Source organism: Monodelphis domestica, chromosome 1, assembly GCF_027887165.1.
Source record: "Monodelphis domestica isolate mMonDom1 chromosome 1, mMonDom1.pri, whole genome shotgun sequence".
Classification (NCBI taxonomy): domain Eukaryota; kingdom Metazoa; phylum Chordata; class Mammalia; order Didelphimorphia; family Didelphidae; genus Monodelphis; species Monodelphis domestica.
Genome location: NC_077227.1, coordinates 257,421,075 through 257,433,140, shown reverse-complemented (window position 1 = coordinate 257,433,140; position 12,066 = coordinate 257,421,075). Strand labels below are relative to the sequence as shown.

The following is a 12,066-nucleotide window of genomic DNA, read 5'->3' as shown; positions in this document are numbered from 1 at the left end:
AAATCTCTTATCCTCTGTCTTGGAATCTATACTAAGTATCAAGGTAGAAGAACTAAGTGACTTGCCTGGGTTACATAGTTTGAGACCAGATTTGAACTCAAGACGTATTAATTCCAGACCTGATGCTCTAACCACTGGGAAACCTAGCCACCCCTGTTACTGTATCTTTAAAATGCAGACTTTCTAAGACCTCAAACAATAATTCTCTATTAACTTTTAATACACAGGAATTTATTTTGGGAAAATTTTATTTAATTAGTTAATTTAGAATATTTTTCCATGGTTACATGATTCATTTTCTTTCCCTCCCATCCTCCCATCCTACTTCTCTCCTCCTCCCATCTCCTCCCGTAGCTGATGCACAATTTCCCTGGGTTTTACACATGTCATTGATCAAGACCTATTTCCATATTATTAATATTTGCACTAGGATGATTGTTTAGATTCTACATCTACAGTCATATCCCCATCAAACCATATGATCAAGCAGTTGATTTTCTTCTGTGTTTCTACAGTTCTTCCTCTGGATGTGGATAGTGTTCTTTCTAATAAGTGCCTCAGAATTGTCCTAGATCACTGAATTGCTGAGTAGAGAAGTCTGTTACATTAGATTGTGCCACAGTGTATCAGTGTCTGAATACATAGCAATATGTGGTGGCACTGCTATTTCACAAAGGTTTATGGTTACATAATCCTTCCATTTTATCGGAGCACCAATATGAAATTTTTCCTTAAGGTCTTTAGGGACCTTATAATTTAATTGACTTCTCAGCAGGATATAAGCAAAAGGTAGGGGGTAGCCAATGTTAATTGCCAAATGGATTATATAAGACAATACATGCTACAAGACATCAGAGGAAGGCTAGGGTGCCTGGGAAAGGGGTGGGCAATCAATTTTTATTTTCATATCAAAATGCTTGCTATTTATGTAGCTTTAAAATTTTTATTACAGCACATTGATTATTATCTCTTTTTAAAATAAAGACATTTTGATTTCCATTACTAGAAACATCCAGATATATAAAGATGAAAAAGAAAGTTCTAAAAACAGAAAAGAACTGAGTTGTAAATCATTATATATGTAATCCATTGCATGCCTCTTTTATTTACCCCAAAGCCGAAGCCATATTAATTTTAACAAAGTAGTAGCAAAATTTTCCTTGTATTTAACATGGATTTTGTTGCTCTTGAATGTGTTATTCTCTTATAATTGTTTTCTTCTCTCTGTTTCACTTTCCCATAAGTCTGACCACATGTCTTTGAATTCCACATATTTTTCATCTCCAAAGGACAGCTCCTAGGATCTGTTCCAATCCTCACGCAAGGAAAATCCAGGGCTGATATGGTAGCACCTGCCTGCGGCCGGTCCCGACTAACCACTGGAGGCCTGAGGCCAGGGGATCTCTAGAGTGCTGGAGCTCTGGAGCTCTGGGTTTCAGTGGCCTTTGCCAGGCTCATGTCTGCACCAAGTTTAGCACTGAGGATGTGCCCCTGGGAGTGGGGATGGCCAGTCCCAAAGGATGAGACTTGGGGGTTTGTGGTCTGTTTGGGGGAAGAGGATACCCACACTGATGAAATCACAGGTCTATATGAATACCTGAATACAATGCTATCACTTTCATGTATTCAACCATTCTTGAATCAATTGAACATGTAGTTTCTAGTTTTTTTTTTTGTTATTGTAAATAGCACTACTGGGAATATTTTTATATAGAAGGACTTTTTCCCTTGTCAGTATCCTCTTCTGGTATTAAGCAGTGGATCAAAGGACAGAAACATTTTCCTGAGTTTTATTGAATTATACTTTTGTTTTATTCCTTGAAAGATCAAAATGATTCACATCTCTATAGGCAGCCTATCAGGGAATGAGTTTGTTTTCTTTCTTAAACATACCTACATTGAATTTGGTCATTTCATGCTAATCTTTGCCAGTTTAGTGGGCATAAGGAGATATTCCAGAAATGTGGTTTTTTTTTGTATTTCTATGATTATTGGAAATTTTCAGTCCTTTTGAAAGTAGTTTGAAAGTCTGTTTCTTCTTTTGAAAACCTCACTGTTTATTCTTATCTTATAGAAAATGACTTTTGTAAATTCATGCCAATTTCTTGTAGATTCTAGATATCAAAATTCTATCAGAAACCGTTAATGTAAAGATTTCTCCCATTTTCCTCCTTTGTTTCTTATTTTGGAAGCATTTTATTTCATCTATTAAAATGTATTTTGGGGGGGGGATCAGGATTTCCTGTAAGTAAAAAGCTAGGTAAGAATGAGCCTCATAATAATATGGAAATAGTATTTGAGTGATATTATATATATATACATAACCCAGTGAAATTGCTTGTCAACTCTGGGAGGAGGTAGGGAAGAGGGGAAGGAGACAACAAGAATCATGTAACTATGGAAAAAAATTAAAAAATAAACATGTGAAAAAAGAAAGAAATGGAAAAAAATCTAGGTCAGAAAAAATAATTAGCCTCGTAATTCACAGTTATTAGAGAAAGAATATTCTATTTTCATTTCTTAAATGTTTTACAGCATAGCTTCATATTGAGCAGCTAGGTGGCGCAGAAGATAGAGCCCAAAGCCTAGAATTAGGAAAACTAGTTTACTTGTTGTTTAGCTGTGTGACCCTTGACAAATCACTGTGTTTCCCTTCAGTTTTCTAATCTATAAAATGGGTAACAAAGTTGTTGTGGATCAAAATGAAAGGATACCTACCTATGAAGAGCCTTATAAACTTAAAGAGCTACTATGTAGATGTATTTCTTATCTATTATTTATATTGGCATTTGAAAGAAGAGAACAATTTCTCCACTGGAGATTTTCATATTTTGGGTTTGTCATAAACATTTTGTTCTCAGTTTTTTCTTTTCTTTTCTTTTTTTTTTAATCCAGCATCAAATAGTTTTGATCATCAGGACTTTAGAGTATAATTTTAGTGCTGGAAATGCATGTCTAGTTTCCTTCTTACCTTTTCCATATATTTTTGATATTCTTTATCGTTTGTTCTTTGATGTGAATTTTGTCTTTTTTTATCTCATTTTGTGAAATATCCAATCGATATTTTCATCCATAAAATCAAATCTATAAATTCATTTGGATAATATCAATAATTTTATTATATTACTATAATATAACCATGGATATTAAATACCTCTCTAGTTATTATTTAGGTTTCCTTTATTTCTGTGAAAATTGTTTTGCATTCATATAAGGCCACACGTATTTTGGGAGGATAATTCTCAGATAATAAATATATTTCATTATTTTAAATGGTATTATTCTTTCTGTCATTTTTTCCTGTTTTTTTGTTAGTGATGTATGAAAAAGCTGATAAATTTTGAGTTGACTTTATATTGCACTATTTTACTTGTATTTTCTCAATTAATTTTATTTCCTTGAGTTTTCTACATCAAATAGCATGTTATCTAAAGGCTAATGCCTTAGTTTTCTCTTTGCCAGTACTTATTCTTTTCATTTGTTTTTCTTGGCTTTTTTTTTAAACTAACATTTCAAGAACTCTGTTAAATAGTGGTGGGAAAAGGCTTGTTTTACTTCTGTTTCTAGTTAGAAAGCTAACACTGCTTTTGCTTTCAAATAAATGATTCTTTAAGACATGTTAAGCAAAATCTTGCCATTCCTATGCCTTTCTATGTTTTCAAGATAAATGAGTAGTGTATTTAATCTCCATTATGCTAAATGTTTTTGCTAATTTCAAAACCATCTTTTCAGTTCCTGAGTGTACTGAATTTTTAAAATGCATTGCTCTATTCTGTTTGTCAGTGCTTTATTTGATATTTTTGCATCAGGGTTCCTCAGTGATATTTTCTATCCTTGACCATCAGGGCCATATTTTTCTCATGATAAGAATTGCTTCTCTTTCAGTTTCTGAAAAAAGTTTATAATATAGCATAAGAATTTTTGCTTTTCAGTTGAGTGTGCTTGTGAATCTCATATGGTAATTTTTTCTTCCTTTTTAAAAGAAATTATATAATATTTGTGGTACAGTAGAATGGAAATTGACCCTGGAGTTTCAGGACCTGGCTTAAAATCCTCTATTATTTATTGCCTGAATGTTGCTTTGAATAAGTCACTTACACTCAATGTGTTACAATTTCCCCTTCTGTAAATGAGAGATTTGGATCTCTGAGGTCTCTTTTAGCATTTAGATCTATGAACTTAATCTATTTACAGCATGTTCCATTTCTCTTTCTAAAATTGGTTTATTTAGGTCTGGAGCATCTCATAAATATTTTAACAACTTACTCTTTCCTGGAAAAAAAATAAGTAAGAACACTTTTAACTTTAATCTCTAGTATTCACATTTTCTGTATTACTTTTTTTTAAGGCCAGACAATCAACAAAACAATTAAATCCTGATCTGGAGCATTTGCCAATTTTGGAGGTGTAAGTGCTAATAGTGAAAATTTAATAATCAGTTCTTACTGGTTTGAGTTGGTTCCAGCAACACCACTGACTTTAAGTTATCTATTTCCTCTTTTGTCTAATGGGCTAGTTCATGGATATTTGTACATTTCATATAAATTTTATGCTTTATCAGTTTACAACTATATATAAAAGTTTCTGAAAATTGACTTAATTCTCCATTTATTATGATTTCTTCCTTTTTATTTATTCTGATAATTTAGTTTTCTTCTCCCTCAAAAAAATCAGCTAATTAGCTGATAGTTTATAAATTTTATTGATCTTTTAAAAAGCTGTTGTTTATTCAATATTTTTGCTAACTACTTATTTCAACTTTAATTTTAACAACTCCTCTTGTGGATGAGACAAATTATTTTTATATTTTAATTTTCTAAATTACATGTTTATCTCTGATCATCTCTTTTTCTCTTCTTTTAGTATAGGTATTTAGAGATATAAATAATACCTGGAGGAATACTTAAACCATATCCTATACATTTGGATATGCTATCTTACTGTTGCCATTATTCTTAATAAAAATGTTTAATAGTTTTTATAATTTTTTTTAGCTCAAGCATTATGTAGCAAAATAATTTTTAAAGTTTCTATTTAGGGCTACATCTTTTGAACATATTTTCCCTATTATCTATTTATTATTGTTTATATTGTTTGATTAGATTCTTATTCCATAACTTTTAAATTGCTTTACCTTATGTCATAGACCATGCCAGGCATCTTGAGACTTTAGAGTTTCCAAAAAGTCAGATTAGTGAATTCTTTTTTTTAGAAAATATTTCCCCCCTATTATATGTAAGAACAACTTTTTAACATTGATTTTTTAAAAGTTTTGAATTCCAAATTCTCTCCCTTCTTCTGATCCTCATTCCCTTTCTGCCCTCTTTCCTCCCTGAGAGGGCAAGTAATCTGATATATATTTTACATGTATGATCATATAAAATATTTTTCCATATAATTCATTTTGTAGAAGAGATCACAAATAAAAAAAAGAAAGAAAATGAAATATAGTGGATTTCCGTTTGTATTCAAACTCCATTTCTTTTTTGGAGAGCAGATAGCATTTTTCATTATGAGTCTCTGGGATTGTCTTGGATCGCTGCATTGCTTAGAATAACTACATCTAATTCACAGTTCATCAAATATTGCTGTCACTGTGATTAACATTCTTCTGGTTCTGCTTACTTTGCTTTGCATCATTTCATGTTTTATATAATTTTTGTTACTGCAAAGGACATGAAACGCCAAATTACCAAAATAAAATTTAAAAATTTGAGAGGGAAATTCACAACAAATGAAGACACTCAGCCTTTTGGGACACCACAATTGGAGATGTGAGATTGGAGGTCAGCAGAGGGTTACAGAAGGGCAGGTAGATTTGAGAATTAGCATAGCTAATTAAACCCAGGGGAGCTGATGAGCCCATTAAATGAAGTAGCAAAGAGCGAAGTGAAAGTAGCCAGAACAAAATCCTATGGGACATGTTAGAGGGTGTAAACTGGAGGGAGATTTAGTAAAAGAGATGAGGAACAATCAGATAGGTAGGAGGAAACCAAGAGAGGGTGCTGTCCTGAAAGCCCAGAGAGAAGAAACAATTTTAAAATTTTTAATTAAGAATATTTTTCCATGGTTGCATGGATAAGAAACCATTAGGCAGAAGAAAGCAATCAATATTATCAAAGGTGGTGGTGTGGGCAGGTGGGTCCCTCAGTGGATTGAGAGCCAGCCCTCCCAGGTTCAAATGTGGCCTCAGACACCTCCTAGCTGTATGACCCTGAGCAAGTCACTTGACCCCCCACTGCCTAACACTGTTCTTCTGCCTTGCAACCAATACACACTATTGATTCTACGGAAGGGGAAGGATTTAAAACCAAACAAGCAAATAAATAAAAATATTATGAAAGGCTGCAGAGAGATCAAGGAAAATGAGGATTGATTGGATTGAGTTCAACTGGGCTGGGCTGTATGTGGTATGAAGCTCTGAGGCTCTGAAGACTCCTGGAAGGCTGGGCCATCCAGGCTCTCTCCAGTTCTCTCCAGCTGCTTCTCTGCTGTCCACAAGTGCCTTTGCCTGCCTCCCTAAACTCTGAGGAGTTCTGATGGGATTAGATTTAACTGGATTGATCTGGATGTGCCCCGAGGCAATGGTGAGACTGGAGCCCAATGGAAGGACCCAGCCACAGCCCCTTTCTCCCTGGCTTCCTCCCCGCTGTCCAAGCTGGATGCTCTGAGCCCGGCGCCCCGCTGCTCACAAGGTAGACCCTCCAAACCAGCACCTTTGCCCTCTCAGAGGTTCCCACTGCTGCTGGGGGCTCAGCCCTCTTGGTTGTGGGGGATGGGTCCTGGGACCTACCCTCTGCCTTCCCCTTAGCCCTGAGTATTCTCGGATTCTGGCTTTTGGGGGGCGTACCTTTTGATTTGAGTCCAGAAGGCAGGTTCCCCGCTTCTGTCCTGTTGTTCAGATTGAATTTCGGTGCCCTAGGAGCATTCAGTCTGTATCGGTAAGGAAGGGTCTTCCACGAGGTCTGAACTTTTGCTGCTTACTAAGCTGCCATCTTGACTCTGGCACCCCCCCCCCCCCCCCCCCCCCGAAAATGAGGATTGAGAAGGATAGAGCTGAGCTTGAAGTTAGGAGTTCAAATGTGACCTTGGTCACTAGCTATGTGACCTTGTACAAGTTACTTCCCTAACAGAAAAGGATATATATAAAAATTAGTGATTATTTTTATACATAGCCCAGAGGTGTGGTTGTCAATGAATCATAGCATGTATTCTGTGTGACATCCTATGCCATTAGCCATCAGTCAAAGCCATATAATCTTTTTAAAGTTATTGAGGAGTTCTTCATTTATTTTTTAGGAAAATACTTTAAAATCTAGTGTCCTTCAGTTTGACTTATTCACTTATTTAAGATGCCCAAGCCTTCTGATTACAATTAATTGATAATCAAATAGAAATCCTACTCTTACATGTAAATTAGTAATTGTTTCTTTTTTATTCAAAAGGTTTTTAATTGACATCTTTTTTTAATATCATAATTTCCCCCACTAACCCTCCCCTTCTAGAGGGCTACCTCATATTACAGAAATACATAATAGTACTTTTTAAAGAACTCTTTTTTTTTAAGACCAAAAAGAAAAAGAATAAGGAAAAAAAATCAGTATAACTCATCAAGACGTCAAACGGGTTGAGAATGTGAAAAGGACAACATATGGACCCGCTACATACATAATAATTGTAAAGTGCTTAGCAAAGTGCTTGGCATATGGAAGCATTATTAAAAAGCAAAACAAAACAGAATTGTTGCTAACTTATCAGTTCCAAGACAAGAAGAGTGGGGCTGGGGGCAAGATGGTGACCAGCTGTTACCTGCCTTTTGATGAGACCAAAGAGGGCTGTGTCAGTGGGTGACGCTGGTCTTTTGGGAGGGAGAGACCCGTGCCCAGATCTATGAGAGCTTAGTTCATGAATGAGAACTTCATTCAAACTATTACAAACACAAGTATCCACGTCCAAGAGATAATGGCTTCAGTGGACTGAGCATAGAAGAATGCAGGATTGTCCTGGCCCAGGGAAGGAGCAGTTAAAGGGATTCTAGAAAATTACTATTTTTATGACTGGGGATGTTGTATACAAAAATAAGCCAACAGTTTCTGGAAATCAAGACTCACAGGTGCCAGAGAATACATTGGAGATAATACTCTTCCTTAGGCATTGCCAGCCTCTGAGCTCCACCAAGTAAATGCATGGATCTGCCCTGACCTGGAAGCATACAATGCCAAACCATGATGGTTCTTCTGTTCATTACGGTTTTCCCACCACCTACCCTCGTGATAACAATGCTCTGGATCCTGTGTGTTGGGATCTTTTAGCCAGCTTTATTGGAAATGTCTTTTTTTAAGAGTTGGTAAATTTATCCTAATACCACTGGGCACATGTGGTTATCCCCATTGTTGCATGGATGTCATTGTGTAGCTCCTGGACAGTTTGAGTCAAGTTAGAAAGGAAATGAGCTCTAAAGCAGGGGTCCCCAAACTTTACACAGGCGGTCAGTTCACTGTCCTTTAGACTGTTGGAAGGCCCGTCTATTAAAAAAAAAACAACTATGAACAAATCCCTATGCACACTGCACAGATCTTAATTTTTTTTTTCAGTTTTAATACCTTTAATTTAATTTTTTTATTTTATTTGGTCAATTTCAAACATTATTCCTTGGTTACAAAAATCATGTTTTATTCTTCCCTCCCCGCCGCCCCCACCCTTCCCACAGCCTACTCACAATTCCACTGGGTTTTATATGTGTCCTTGATCAAAACCTATTTCCATGTTGATGTTTGCATTAGGATGATCATTTAGAGTCTATATCCCCAATGATATCCCCATTGACTCATGTGATCAAGCAGTTGTTTTTCTTTTGTGTTTCTACTCCCACAGTTCTTCCTCTGAATGTGGATAGTGTTCTTTCTCATAGATCCCTCCAGGTTGTTCAGGATCACTGCATTGCCACTAATGGAGAAGTCATTACATTCAATTGTACCACAGTGTATCAGTCTCTGTGTACAATGTTCTCCTGGTTTTGCTACTTTCACTCGGCATCAATTCCTGGAGGTCATTCCAGTTCACATGGAATTCCTCCAGTTTATTATTTCTTTAGGCACAATAGTATTCCATCACCAACATATACCACAATTTGTTCTGCCATTCCCCAATTGAAGGGCATCCCCTCATTTTCCAATTTTTTGCCACCACAAAGAACGCAGCTATCAATATTCTTGTACAAGTCTTTTTCCTTATTATCTCTTTGGGGTACAAACCCAGCAGTGCTATGGCTGGATGAAAGGGCAGACCCTTGGGCATAGTTCCAAATTTTCCCCCAGAATGGTTGGATCAATTCACAGCTCCACTAGCAATGCATTAATGTCCTGACATTGCCACATCCCTTCCAGCATTCATTACTTTCCTTTGCTGTCATGTTAGCCTATCTGCTAGGTGTGAGGTGATACCTCAGAGTTCTTTTGATTTGCATCTCTCTGATTATAAGAGATTTAGAGCACTTTTTCATGTGCTTATTAATAGTTTTGATTTCTTTGACTGAAAATAACCTATTCATGTGCCTTGCCCATTTATCAATTGCAAATGGCTTGATTTTTTTTGTACAATTGATTTAGCTCTTTGTAAATTTGAGTAATTAGACCTTTGTCAGAGGTTTTTGTTATGAAGATTGTTTCCCAATTTATTATTTCCCTTCTAATTTTGGTTCCATTGGTTTTGTTTATATAAAACCTTTTTAATTTGATGTAATCAAAATTATTAATTTTACATTTTGTGACTCTAAGTCTTGCTTGGTTTTAAAATCTTTCCTTTCCCAAAGATCTGACATGTATACTATTCTGTGTTCATATAATTTACTTATAGTTTACTTCTTTATGTTCAAGTCATTCACCTATTCTGAGTTTATCTTGGTATAGGGTGTGAGGTGTTGATCCAAACCTAATCTCTCCCACATTGTCTTCCAATTTTCCCAGTAGTTTTTATCAAATAGTGGATTTTTGTCCCAACAGCTGGGATCTTTGGGCTTGTCATAGACTGTCTTTCTGAGGTCACTTACCCTAAGTCTATTCCACTGATCCTCCTTTCTGTCTCTTAGTCTAAGATGACTATGATGACTATATGATGACCATTGCTTTATAGTATAGTTTGAGATCTGGTATTGCAAGGCCATCTTCCTTTGCATTTTTTTTTCATGATATCCCTGGATATCCTTGATCTTTTGTTCTTCCAAATGAATGTTGTTAATGTTTTTTTTCTAATTCAGTAAAAAAGTTTTTTGGTAGTTCAATGCGTATGGCACTAAATAAGTAAATAAGTTTGGGTAGGATGGTCATTTTTATTATGTTAGCTCATCCAATCCATGAGCAGTTAATGTTTTTCCAATTGTTTAGATATAGTTTTAATTTTGTGGAAAGTGTTTTGTAGTTGTGTTCATATAGTTCCTGTGTTTGTTTTGGCAGATAGATTCCTAAGTATTTTATATTGTCTAGGGTGATTTTAAATGGAATTTCTCTTTCTAATTTTTGCTGCTGAGATGTGTGGGAGATATATAGAAATGCTGATGATTTATGTGGGTTTATTTTGTATCCTGCAACTTTGCTAAAGTTGTTGATTATTTCCACTAGCTTTTTAGTTGATTCTCTAGGGTTCTTTAAGTAGACCATCATACCATCCACAAAGAGTAATAGCTTTGTCTCTTCATTGCCATTTTAATACCTTCAATATCTTTTTCTTCTCTAATTGCTACTGCTAGTGTTTCTAGTACAACATTAAATAATAGTGGTGATAATGGGCATCCTTGTTTCACTCCTGATCTTATTGGGAATGCATCTAGTTTGCCCCCATTGCAGATGGTGTTGGCTGATGGTTTTAGATAAATATTGTTTATTATTTTTAGGAAATACCCATCTATTCCTATACTTTTAGTGCTTTTGATATGAATGAGTGTTGTATTTTGTCAAAGGCTTTTTCTGCACCTATTAAGATAATCATGTGATTTTTGTTGGTTTGCTTGTTGATATGGTCAATTATGTGGATGGTTTTCCTAATATTGAATCATCCTTACATTCCTGGTATAAATTCCACCTAATCATAGTGAATAATGCTCGTGATGACTTACTGGAGTGTTTTTGGTAGTATCCTATTTAAGATTTTTACATCTATGTTCATTAAGGAGATTGGTCTGTAGTTTTCTTTCTCTGTTTTTGACCTGCCTGGCTTTGGAATAAGTACCATATTTGTCTCATGAAAGGAATTTGGTAGCACTCCTTCTTGGCTTATTATGTCAAATAGTTTGTATAGTATTGAGATTAGCTGTTCTTTGAATGTTTGATAGAATTCACTTGTGAATCCATCAGGCCCTGGGGATTTTTTCTTAGGGAGTTTTTTGATGGCTTGTTCAATTTCTTTTTCTGATATGGTATTATTTATGAATTCTATTTCTTCTTCTGTTAATCTAGGCAATTTATATTTTTGTAAATATTCATCCATATCACCTAGATTGCCATATTTGTTGCCATGTAATTGTGCAAAATAGTTTTTAATGCTTGCTTTAATTTCCTCTTCATTTGAGGTGAGGTCTCCCTTATCATCTATGATACTATTAATTTGGTTTGCCATATTTGTTACCATATAATTGTGCAAAATAGTTTTTAATGATAGCCTTAATTTCCTCTTCATTGGAGGTGAGGTCTCCCTTATCATCTATGATACTGTTAATTTGCTTTTCTTCTTTCCTTTTTTTAAATTAGATTGACCAGTACTTTGTCTATTTTGTTTGTTTTTTTCAAAATACCAGCTTCTAGTATTATTTATTAGTTCAATATTTCTTTCACTTTTGATTTTATTAATTTCTCTCTTAATTTTTAGGATTTCTAATTTAGTTTTCTTCTGGGGATTTTTAATTTGTTTGCTTTCAAGTTTTTTGATTTGCATGTCCAATTCATTGACCTCTGCCCTCCCTAATTTGTTAATATATGAACTCAAGGATATAAATTTTCCCCTGAGTACTGCTTTGGCTGCATCTCATCGATTTTGAAAGGATGTCTCATCTGTAAAGGATAATTTTAGCATTGT

At 35.1% G+C, this 12,066-nt stretch overlaps 1 protein-coding gene across 3 annotated transcripts in view; it reads left to right on the top strand.

Moving 5' to 3' along the window:
• Window positions 1-12,066, top strand: part of BBOF1 (basal body orientation factor 1) — a 106,234-nt gene that overhangs the window by 71,428 nt on the left and 22,740 nt on the right. The gene's annotated exons all lie outside the window — the stretch shown is intronic.